The 12,984-nt window shown below is 35.4% G+C and overlaps 1 protein-coding gene across 1 annotated transcript in view; it reads left to right on the forward strand.

Moving 5' to 3' along the window:
* The window catches only part of LOC122522854 (probable G-protein coupled receptor Mth-like 1), a 97,159-nt gene that overhangs the window by 14,076 nt on the left and 70,099 nt on the right, over positions 1 to 12,984 (forward strand). The gene's annotated exons all lie outside the window — the stretch shown is intronic.

Raw genomic sequence — 12,984 nt, forward strand, 5'->3', positions numbered from 1 at the left:
ATATTGGAAACATATGGAATATGTTTTACATAATCAATAAGAACCGGATTTCATTCTTTTCTTCATGTAAATCCTTTGGATTCTTTTATACGCTTGTCTGACGTATTGGAATAACAAGAAGGGGGTTTTTTTTTTTAATGGAATTATGTGTCTCTTGGAAAAAAAATTATCTAATGTATGTAGTAATATTTTAGATGCATCAGAGTTAGACTTATTAGGGCAGAAGCATCGTCAGATACGTATATTTTAGATACTTTTAAAACTTTATACAGTTGTAAGAGTCGTTTAAGATAATATATTGCATCACAGTAAGATGATTAAATAACACATATGTATGTGCAAGTAGAAGAAACTTGACACCGTTCTATAATACAAATTGATTTTATTTTTCATTATATTTCTCATAAAATTATGATGAAATACATTAGAAAGATAGAAAAAAGAATAGTTTACAGTTGAATTGAAGAAATAAGAATAAAGTGAATAAAACATACCATACAAAAATGAAAATAAAACGTACAGAAATAATATTTATTTTAATAATATTTAAATTAAAGAACAAAATAACTGATACGTAAGAATATTAGTACACAATTTGTCCTTCTATATTTTAGAAACGATCCAGTTCTGAATCCTGCTTACTGGAGTACAATGTATAATCTTAAATGATCCTTTCATACAATTGTATAAAGTTTTAAGAAAATCTGTAGTGTACCGATTTGATATTATCTTTGTTAATTTAATCTCATTGTTACACAAGAAAGTAAAAATTAGTTGCTGTAAGATTGAAGTTAGATAAAACGTCACACTAGACGAAGACAAATATTTCGGTTTCCATTATTTTTTCGTTTCTTCGTTTGCATGTATTCTAGTAGGATATGTGAACTTTTCTATTTGGATGAACAAATCTGAAGCGTAGAAAATAGCCGACATTGTCTGGCACAGGTAATCGAACGAGAACACCGATACGTACTGCAAACGTTGCCGGCTTTGAACGACAATTGGAGAAATAATTGATCAATTTAACGTTACGTGACTGGAACATGTTTCGTCGTAGAGAAAGAAGGATAGAGAAAAGGGGAGAAGAGAGGGCAAGAGAAAGAGAGAAGAAGACGAGTAAAGGTCCCATGGCGCCAGGGCCACCCTTCCCTTTGCTACTCTCAAACCCCTTCTCCTCCTTCATCTTCTTCTTCTTCTTCTTCTTCTCCTCCTCCTCCTCTTCCCTTTTTCCCTTCCCTCTTCACTTTCTCATCCTCCTTCAACGTTTCTATACGAGTCGACCAAAATGATCCTTGTCGACAGACTGACAACGATTCAACTTTCTCATAAACATGATCGATGCCACTTTCCTTCTTTGTTCATTAAAAATATCCTTCTTTTCCTTCTCTCTCCTTCTCCCCCTCTCCGACCCTCTCTCTTTTGCATTATATTTTTCGTCGAGCTTTTCCTTCGTCGTAAACGTGGTGATAATAAAACATAAAACGAATTGATAAATTAGAGAACGATCGGAAGTACGGAGAGTAATATACAGTCGGTCAGAAAAAATAATTTGAATATAGATATGGATTTGATATTTATGTTCTATATTTTTTCTTACTCTTTCATTCTTTAGTCATCATCATAAATATCAAATTTGTTCTTGTCGGGAAAAATAACGTCGTACCGTTTCATCAATTTTCTTTAGAAATGTAAGCTTTGACAAACTGAAATCTGTTATTTTTGTTTATTGCGTTAATATATGATATTTGATTTTTTTCTGGTTATCCGATCGTTGTAATTTTCTATGCACGCAGGACTTTTTGCACGTTTATTTGGATGTATAGTGACACCACGTTTTGTTTTTTCTGTAACATTGTGGTTAGTTTTTGGAACACTTGTCTGCGGTTCTTTTTTCATTTTATTTTTTGTTTTAATAATGTCGTCCCTATCGCGAACATTTAAAATGGATTCTCTCGCGGACTTATATATAAATAAATGCAATTTTATAAATTATATAATATTAGATAAATGTGATAAGGGATAGTAGATAAATGTATATAAAACATAATATGCCCACTTTGACAACTAAAATTGATTCCGTTAGTATTTTTATATCTATTTATGATGTCCGTTATAAAATACTCTTACTAATTTTATTTTTAAACGTACAATACGTTCACAATGTTTCTAAGAACAAAATCTCAGACATTCTGTATAACCAATGAATATTTTGGGAGATTTTTGTTGAATAAAAACAATGTTTTTTATAATGTCAAAATATATTTCTTTAGTCATTTGTACATTTAGTTAAAATATAGAATATAAATATCAAATCTATACTGGTTTGTTCGAATATTTTCATGACCGACTGTAAATCGCAGCTGCTTTCAGGATGAAAGGACAAATGGGGGAGAGAATCTGTAGACTTTTTCTTTCCTAGGAATAATTTTTCTTTCTTTCTTTCTTCCTCCTATCTCGATGGTGGTTCGGATGGGTGGGTGTAACAGGGAGCAGGTGCACCCTTGGATAAAAAGAAATAAAAAAGAAAAGAGAAAGAAAAGGGATTTTAGAATAATAGTCCACTCGCGGATAATCAATGGACACACAGGAAGCCGATTCTCGAGCTTTGGCCGTTTTACAAAAGCGAGTAAAAACATTTTAGGGTGGTGGTGGAACTTTTACATAGGATTTATATATATATATATATATATATATACATGTGTATATTTTATAGTTATATTTTTCCTGTAAAAAAACTCTGCGTTTTTTTTCGTTGAATAGGGGCTAACGTAATTCTATTAAAACTTGCTGTACATATACCGACTTCTAGTAATAGTATTAGTATTAGTAGTAGTAGTAGTAGTAGTGGTTGTAGTAGAGTTGAATAAAACATTGCTAACTTTTGTAGATTTAATCCAAACGCGTGCCTGGCATTTACAATTTGCTCGTTACATTCGGTAACGTTTGCGTTACTGAAGTGAGTACATCATCATCGTTCAAGAGGATTTCGAAATATACTATCCGGTCGTGCTTATATTTCACAAATAAAAGAAAAAGAACAAGAAAAAGATGAAGAAGAAGAAGAAGAAGAAGAAGAATCTTATAAAACTTACATCAAACATTTACATTTATTTCAATGAGAAAAATACACGAATTCTCTTATCCTACATATTCTATGACAACGGTTAAAGATCTGAAAAATATTGCCTTCGAAGGTTAGAAAATAAAAAGAAAATAAGAAAAAACCTTTCCACGCGGTTGAGGGAAGGGCGGGAGGGAGAGGAAAAAGGGGAGACAAAATAAAAATAAATAAACGTTGGAGCTCGTGATTTGGTGTAGAAAAGCACAGGGCAATCAGTTTTCTTCTCGAGTTCTTCTTCTTCTTCTTTTTTTTCTTCTTGCTTTCTTTTTTATTTTTTTCTCATCGCCTTGGAAAAATCCGATGTAATACGGGTAAAAAGAAAGAGAGAGAGAAAGGGTATTAGAAGAAGAGTAAAGAATACGGTATATCCTTGTCTTTCCTATTTCTACCATAGCCAACAGTTGACCCTAGGGGAAGAATTATTTCCCTTTCCTTCTCTCTCTTTCTTTGAGCTACGCTCTATTGCTTTCTTAACCTCGTTAGGAAATGAAAAGAAAGCCTCTTACGTACAACAGAAGGAAAGGTCCTTGAGAAAAAGACCGATGAACTAAACCAACCAACAAACCAACCAACCAACCAACCAACTACTACAATCTTCGATCCCATAGACCACATATTTTCCAGCATAGTATTTTAACAGAGAAAACGTATGTAGCTGTAGGGATGACTCGACAATTTGAGACGAGTGCGTTTCGTTTTCCCGATTTTTGTTTTCTTTTCTTTTCTTATACCAAAAGAGGAATCGTTTTAAAAAGTTTAAACTCGTTTGTAGTTTTCGGATAGGTTGTGTTCGTGCTCGTTTCTAGTAATCTTTTACGTATATATATATACACATACACATACACATACATATACACAAGTATACACAAGTTTCGAGAGAGGATGACAAAGTGTTGCGAATCCAAGTGGAAAAGTGGAACGTTTTCTTTCTTTCTCTCTCTCTCTCTCTCTTGTTCTCTTAGTTTTAAAGCTCTTGCAACTATAAATGCATACGTTGTAAGAGGATAAGAAAAGAACGTAGTTAGAAAGAACTAGGAAGGGGAAGGGGAAGAGAAAGAGATAGAAATAGGTAGACCGCAGTGCCGTACGAATGGCATCGTCGTTTGCCCGCTTGGAATGCGTCCATTTTCCAGGACGAATCCCGGCATTCCGATTCCCCACGGGCTACGAGAGAGAAAGAGAGGAAAGGGAAGCACAAGTTCCGAACGATGCTAAAGCAACGAAACCGAAGAAGCGTCCTGGCGCCGTTGCCGTCCAGACGTGGACCAGACAATCGAGAACATCCATTTTGTCTCTCCCCCTTCCAAAGGACCCCCCCTTATTTCCCCCCTCGTTTTCCCTTCCTTCCTTCCTTCCTCCCTCCATTCAACCACCCACCCACCCTTGCTCTCGGCGGCACACTGTTTGCGCGGATTTCGCGTTACCTCCCTTTTATCCTTCTTTTCTATTTTTCGTCCCTTTTGTTTTCCACGAATTCGTCAACGAGTTCGATGATCGCGGTTGAACGACGTCGCTAAAAGTGAAGAGCCTGTCCCCTTCCCCACCCCCCTCTCCTACTCCTCCTACTCCTCCTCTTCACCTCGCTCGATCAAACGTCACGGGGACAACTAGTATTCTCTTTTTCTTCTTTTTCTTTTTTTTTTTCAACCCATTTTTTCTCTCCTAGTTCCCTTCTTTTTTAGACTTTTGTTGTAGTTTTTTCATTTCTTCTTCTTTTTCATTTGTCAAATTTTATTTTATTTGCTTTTTTATTTTTGTCAAATCCGCATACACGACGTCCCTGTGGGTTTACGTAAAACCGAGTATACGGGTAGAGAAAGAGAGAGAGAGAGAGAGGAGAGAGAGAGAGAGAGAGAGAGAGAGAGAGAGAGAGAGAGAGAGAGAGAGAGAGAGAGAGAGAGAGAGAGAGAGAGAGAGAGAGAGAGAGAGAGAGAGAGAGAGAGAGAGAGAGAGATACAGGTATCACATCATCGTTGACGCGATTTCATTTTCCTCAGCATCATAGAGACATCAAAACGATCAACTTGAATTCGAACGATTCTGACGACATTTTTTTACGCGTTTTGTTTTACCCTTTCTCTTTTGTCCCATACGTCTCGGTTTAATAACACAGACGTTTGCTTTCCATTTGCACTTTATCGATCACGCACATACATACATACACCAATCTCGTCGGATCTATCTCATCCTAATTTGTACGAAAGATTAAAATTCACTTCTGTTTGTTTGCTCGGTATTTTTCTATGTATTGTAGTTCAATATTTTATTCAATCATGTGGTCAGCTTCTATAAAAGGGACAGAGGATAGATTTGAGGACTCATTTTTAGACATTAATTTTAGACTCATTAATTAGACATTTTTTACTCGTTTCGATGAGTACTATAACCCCCTCTAACCTATATAAAGTTAGCAAAATTGTATAACTCAATGATAACTCGCAGTTATCATTTAAACGATAGTTCAGTTATACAAAAAGGTTTCAATAAAAATGATTTCTCTTTGTCCCCCTCTCTTTATATCGTTTTCTTCTGGCACCGTTTTTAAGGTTCGTGACCAGCTAATAGGAAAAGATCGAGTTTCGGTCGGGATTTCTACTATGTTTCTTTCCGAGCTTCCCTTTTCTTTTCCCTTTCCCTTTCCCTATTGCAGGACGCAGTTTTCTAGCTCGATTTATCATCGTGACGCAGAGCTCGGTAACGGCGGTGTGCTGCTCGCAACGTTCTGTCTGCTTTCTATACCAAAAATGTGAGGGGACCAAAAGGATAGGAGGAGTCTTCTTCTCTCTTTTTCGCATTAAACAACTCTCACCCTTCTAGGATTCTATCTCGCCCTCTTTTCGGTAACAGCCAAAATGTTCTCTCAGTGAAAGTTTTCATCCTGTGAAATTAAGGCGGATCCTACCCCTAAAACTTTCCTATTTCTCTCGCTCTCTCCCATATGAACGATTAAGTTTCGTCTCGAACGCTCGATAAATCCGTCGCGGTTCGTCGAGTAAAACGTAGTCCTCGATACTATTTTTCTCAAAGACAAAAGCACAAGAGTGAGTGAGTGAGATATATTATATATATATATATCGGGGAAAGTTATTTTATCTCTCGTGAAATCTTTTGTTCCTCGTACGCTCGCATATTTATTGTCAGCCATGAAAGAGGAGAGGATGATGATTTTGCAGGAAACGCGTCGTTACAATTTCGAAAAGGGTCGAACGTAATAAATCACCCGCGATGTGTCCTGACTACCACACGACCACCTACAACTACCCACTACTACTATTACGACTATAGAATATCGTTTCATATATGAGCGTGTGAAAATACTGAAGATGAGAGGATCCGCATACGTTTTTAGAAGGGATCGACGGGACTAATGAATCACAGGAAAAAGGAAAGAAGAGGGTGAGGTGTCCATGTGTGCGCGCGTGCGTCTATGTGGGTGTGCTCGTGTCGCGAGAAACCCTTCAATTAGTCAGCCGACGCCCTCTCACTTTGTAAGAAGAAAAAGAAGACGGAGAAAAGGAGGATTCACTTCGAGTGGACTACGACGATGAAATTCGAATTCGTTGAAATTTACTCCGCGTTGCATCATCCTCGAGTACCAATCCAGCAGCAAGCAACAGCAGCAGTTGGAGCACGGGGGGTTGCCTGCTCGCCTCCGTGCCTTTTTGCCCTGCTCGGTGGTTGTTGCTGTTGCTCGCTCGTCCTTTCCTCCTGAGCAACCCTCAAGGGCCACCACAGCGAATTCATAGGAAAAAGAAAGGAAGAGAAGCCAAGTGCTTCTAGGGACCAAGCCCCCCCTCAACTTACAAATTTATTCACCGCGAAGGAAGCACACTTGCTGCTTCTTCTTTTATAGGTGCTCGATCTCAGATCATCCTACTCTTTCTTCAACGTGATACATATTTTCCATGTATACGTGATTATAAAATATTCTCATATATTTGTTATTCCAGATATAATTTCACGAATGAATACTGAAACGTATAGAATAAATCAAAAGTTTTGAACATTTTGCAATTTGAGACGATTAAAAATAAAATCATCCTAAATAGATTTCGTCAAAAATGAATCAAATGATTTTCGAAATCATTTAATTTGTAAGAATATCATTTTGTAGGAAAGAAAGATCTTTCAAAAGAAGATTATACTAATAATCTATATTATATTATAATATAATAAATATTATATTATATTATATATATAATTGTATGTAATTATGTATATAATTAATTATTTATAAATATTATATTATAATATAATAAATTATTATATTATATTATTATTTCAATATTATAATTATTCTCTCTCAAAATCTCGTTCAATTGTCGCTCGATTAATTGCACACAGCACAATTATTTTATACTCTTGTACACTCGCATTTCTACGTGTATTAATTTGTATTAGATATTTCGTCGAAATAGCACGAAACGTCCGATTATTTCGCTTATTTCGAATTTGAAAACAAATATTTTATACTTACGTATTTTAATATATTCATCCGATCAATCAAAATGTTTACAATTAATGATAAAATGAATAGCCGCGTAATTCCGAGTTTCGCATAAGTCGAGAGTCTTAAATCTAGTATTTTGTCAGCGCATTTTTTCAACACTACAATTTCATTCCATAATTATAATTTTCAACATTTCTCTTACTAGTAAATTCTCGATTTTGTAATAATACTTGATATTAGATTCATTGATAAACGCGAAAAAGAATTGTCATGGTCGAATGATTAAAAATCAAAAGTTTCTAAGAGTATAAAAATAAGAAGGGAAAAAAAAGTAAAAAAGAAGAAGGAGAAAAAGAGGGAGGGTGGCTTTTGAAAAATTTCAACGTGCTCGACCGCCGTGAAATTATAAGATTTCTTCCATAAAAAAGCGGTCGAGGCGGGGTAGGTTGTGTGGGTGGTTAGTCGAAGTAACGTTGAGGTTGGTTGGAAAGAAGAAGTAAAGGAAGAGAAAAGTTTCTTCGGGAAAAATCCGCTTCTCTTTTCCCTTTGACTGGCATATTTCTCTCTTTCTTTCTCTCTCTCTCTCTCTCTCTCTCTTCGGCGAGAAAGAAAGTGAAAGACGGCGAAAGGTGGCTTGGGGGTTGAATGATAGGGGTTGGTTCGCGAGAGTTCGGAGGGGAGGTAGGGAGGAGAGTTTGGTAGAAAGAAGCAAGGACTCGACGGTGTAAAAAGGGCTGCTTTTATTCGACGCGTAGAAAAGTCATAGCCGACGAGAACCAAGAACTGTTTTGCGCCCTTAAAAAGGGAGAGACTTTTCTTGGCACTGGATATTCTCTCTGTCCGAACATTCTTTCCCTCTCTCTCTTTCTCTCTTTTTATTTACTTTTTTCTTATATTATATTCTATTCCTTTTTCTAACGGATTTTTCCTTCTTTTGCCACGTTGATTTTTCGCCGATACAATACCACCAGAAATACACCGCCACGTTTTTCTATTTCCCATCATTTTCCTATATCCAAGGATTTTTATTTACGGTGTTTCTTGCGCTCTCATGTCAGACAGGAAAAGCTTGTGGTCCATCAAACACTGAGAAAACTTTGATCCCTCTTTCTACTATTCTCCGCTTGTTGTGTGGGATTCCCTGCGAGCGAATCGATGTGTCTTTCTCCTTTCTCTCCTTTATTTTCTTCCTCTGTTTAGAAATTTTTCTTCTTTTTATTTCTTTTTTCTTTTTTGTTTTTCAAAAAAGGGAAAGATAAAGTTACTTACTTACTAGAAATAAAAAGTATGATAAAGTAGTTGGTGGAGGCGCCAGGATTTCGAAACGTCACGACATATATTATATATGTCTATCAGTTGAAAATTCAAGAAAAGATGCTCAATGGTTATAGAGATGCGATCTAGGATATACTCGAAATAGAAATAGAACTGTCTTACTTATTTAACATTACTTCGTAGATATCTCCGTATACAGGGTGATAAATAAAATATTAACTTGCATTTACAAATTACACACAGTTTATAGGAATATTTGAAAGTTTACGTTAATCCATGATCGGTAGATGTCATAACTTCATTCAAATGGAAGGAAGATGTATCGAATATCTATTATTTGTACGATTGATTAAGTATGATACGTCCTATTGTTTCGATTACTTTTGGTTCAAAATCGGATATTTTATACTTAATTGTTTTTTCTTATCTTGATAATCATGAATTAATGTATTTTTTAATGAGACATTTTTTATTCGTCTCGGTGAATACTCTCTCATAAATCTCCCTTCAAATATCGAAAGCCCTTTTTTATTTTATCACCCTGTATGTTCGTGTTCGAGTTAAGTTTATCGATGGGTCCGTTGGAGATCGCTAACATAAGACGACGTAAGGAAATGCATTTTCACGAAGATATTCGAAAATTCAGATATTACTGTCGGACAGCTTGATATTCCCAATGTGCAACTTTATTCTTCAGATTTTAGATGGAAATTTGCTGGGAATCTCTTGAAATGGCGATAATAAATTTTCCATCTACCAGTTTTTTATTTCATTGCTTTTCGTTTCGTATATCGCGTGTTTCTACGAATATTCGAATGAAATATTAAAACATCGTAAAACGATTAATTTGCGTTAAAAACTTCGAGATATACCATAAATAAATAAAATAAAATAAAATAAAATAAAATAAGAATAAAAAAAGAAAAGAAATTGTCACGAATAGATAATAATAGTTGAGGTGATAACACGGGTAATGACAACGGGGGCGCGGGTGGGGGAGGGGAAGAGTTGGAGAGAACGTTGAAAGTTAGAGTTGTAGGATCAGAGAAGTTCGTATTTCCGGTCTGGGGAAAATCGTTTAGAGACAGAGATCTATCCTTGCTTGGAGGAAATGGAAAGCCATAAAGCATATCGTGTTATACGATTTAGGCCGGGATTTATGGACGTTACAATTTCCCGGACGCGGTAGCAAGAGACGCAAACGTTCACCTCATTATTCCTATTTTCCGTCATTTTACATTTGCTGGTTGTTACTTGATATATATATGTATTTAGTTACGTGCGCGGAATTTTCGTTCATTCGTTCGTTCATTTCGCTAACAAAGAGATGAGAAATAGAAAGAGAAGGAACGAGTAGAGAAGATTCCTACAGAGTTGGGAGATAGCTGAAGCTTACCCATAGCCAGGTGTTGCTACGCGAACCGGAGAGAAAGAGAGAAAGAGAAAGAGAGAGAAAACCCGTAGATACCTAAAACGCCATATGGTCGTGCCATGACCAGTGCCGTGCGCTAATAAACGAGGTTCCCCTTTCATTTCATTCGTTTTCATACAAACTTTTTCTTATCCTACGAGATCGATCGATTTTTTCTCGGCTACTGCGCGTATTTTTATTTATTATTATTTTTGTTTTTGTTTTCTTTTTCATGAGAAAGAAAAACGAAGAAACTTTGATTTTACTGATATACATTTTGGATGCTTTTCGTCATTTTTTTTTGCGTTCAATATTGTTCCTCATAATGCTATTTCTTTTTTTCCCTCTTCTTTTTTTTTTTTATCTTTTTTGTTTCCAATCTCGTTGGATAATTTTTTAAACGTAAAACTGGCAAACGAATCGGCCCACGTTGATTCGTAACTGGAAAACGAGATTAGCGTTAATTTAAACGTCGATTAATAATAGATAACCCACGTTTCAACTCTTCGATGCAATTAAATCGAATTAGTGTTTCAAATTTGCATAATAGCATGTGCATTATAAATTAAAAGCTCATTATTATTTGAATTTGGTATAGGGACGTTTGCCGACGTGTCAAAGAATATATCATAGTATTAATATTATTATTTTAAATGGAGAAAGAAAATGAGGGATTAACATAAGAAATAAGAAGAAAAAAAAATTAGTTAAGCCAAGTAGTGCTCTCGATAATGTCCCACGTACACTCGATCGATCTTCCTCGATACTCGAACAAATTCCTACGTCAGTATTTTCGAAGTACTCTTCAGTAGCGAGAGGATCGACTGGTGAATACCAACACTCGCTTTACTCGAGTACCTTAATCATAGGGAGGTGGAGGTTGAGGTGGAAGTAGAGGTGGAGGTTTAGGTGGAGGTGAATTGAAGAGAAGAGCCACTCCGTACATAAGTGTACAGATCGATCGAAATTGCATTCTCACATTTTCATTCCTTCTCACCTATTGCCCGTAATCCTTGAAATATTTATTTCTAAATATTACTCGCGGAGATAAATGCATTATCCATGCGTGGGTGAGAAAAGAAAAGAAAAAAAAAAGGAAAAAAAAGACACGGGACAATGAAAGCAAATTAGGAAGTTTGAATGTGGTAAATACGAGCGATTTGTCCCCATTGTGGTATGTAACTCGTTGGCTAACAAAGTAAAGAGATAATAGGAAGAGAGAGAGAGAGAGAGAGGAGAGAGAGAGAGAGAGAGAGAGAGACTGAGTGCATAATTGCGGTCTGACATTGCACCGGGGGTGAGGGAGTGCATAGGGAGAACAACGCGAACGCATTGCCATGGACGAGACAGAAACTTTTTCGTTCCTGCTCTTACGTATCATATTTTCAACAAATATGCGGAAACATATAAATGAGAGTGTATTAACATAGGTCGAATATGAAAATGTCCGTACGAATAATTTGATCTAATGTATTATATTTTGTTCTCGTTAAATTCGTGTAACGAGATACGTAACTCATTACACTTTTTACGTGTTATATTTTTACGTATGTTAGATATGATATTTTCTCCTTCCGTCTTTTTTTTTCTTTTTTTTTCAAATACTTCTTTTTTTTTATATACGCAACAGTATTAATCCGAGTGTAAGGAAAGTAATATATATATATAATATGTTTGTAATCCTTAATTTATTGAGAGTAAGAACCACAATTAGATTCGTCTAAAATAAGAGTTATTTATTTAAACATAATAGATTAGATTAATAATTTTACAATATTTACACGTGATCAACTAACCTAAAATAAGAGAATCAACAATTAAAAGTTCATGCTCCCGTTTCTCTATTAATTGATGCCAATCTTAATACGTTTTCAATTAAATTTAATTTACAAGACTTTTCTACTAAACTTCTAAAACGCTCTTGCCAGATTTAAAGACTGTCACTCCTGCAAGATTTAAACACCAACTGTCACTCCTGCTAGATTTTGTTTTTCCGATGTATAGCGCCACATCCAAACAGCTAATCACTCAATGCACCGGCACATGTATACAAAGCTTACATGTATATATTATATAATTATATATTTATATAATTATATATTATTATTTATTATTATATATTATTATTATTATAATTATACAAATAATTATATAATAATATATATATATATATATATATATATATATAATAATATATATATATATATATTCGAAACAAAACGATTGAATTACCGGCGTTATTGTTTTGTTGTATATTAAAAATTCTTTTTTTTTTAAATTAAAGATAAATGAATTTAAATATTATTTCGAATTAATTCGAGAATACGATCAAAGTGTTAAAATAATAATAATCGGAGGAGGAAGAGGAGGAGGAGGAAGAGGAGGAGAAAGAAAACTATCGAATTACCAAAGTAACTGGCTCATGTCCGTTGTAAAGTGGGCCGTGTAACAAAGACCCAAGCAAGAAGGTAAAGAACTCCGGTTCTCGATAAGTAGAGCATGAAGCATAAGTAAGCGTTCTTTTGCTTGTAGGTATTATACGTAGAGAAATATGCACGCTTGGATATATCTGTCTCTCTCTGTCTCTCTCACCCTCTCGTTGTGTGCGTTTGCGTATGTGCATGCATCACATGAAGAGAAAGAGGAAACACATAGAGGGGCAGGAAACGAGGAGACCGCTCGCTCCGAAGTCGCTCGTCTTTCACCAATTGTTTTCCTTCGCTCCGA

This window comes from Polistes fuscatus, unplaced genomic scaffold (genome assembly GCF_010416935.1).
Source record: "Polistes fuscatus isolate 324 unplaced genomic scaffold, CU_Pfus_HIC Scaffold6, whole genome shotgun sequence".
NCBI classification, from domain to species: domain Eukaryota; kingdom Metazoa; phylum Arthropoda; class Insecta; order Hymenoptera; family Vespidae; genus Polistes; species Polistes fuscatus.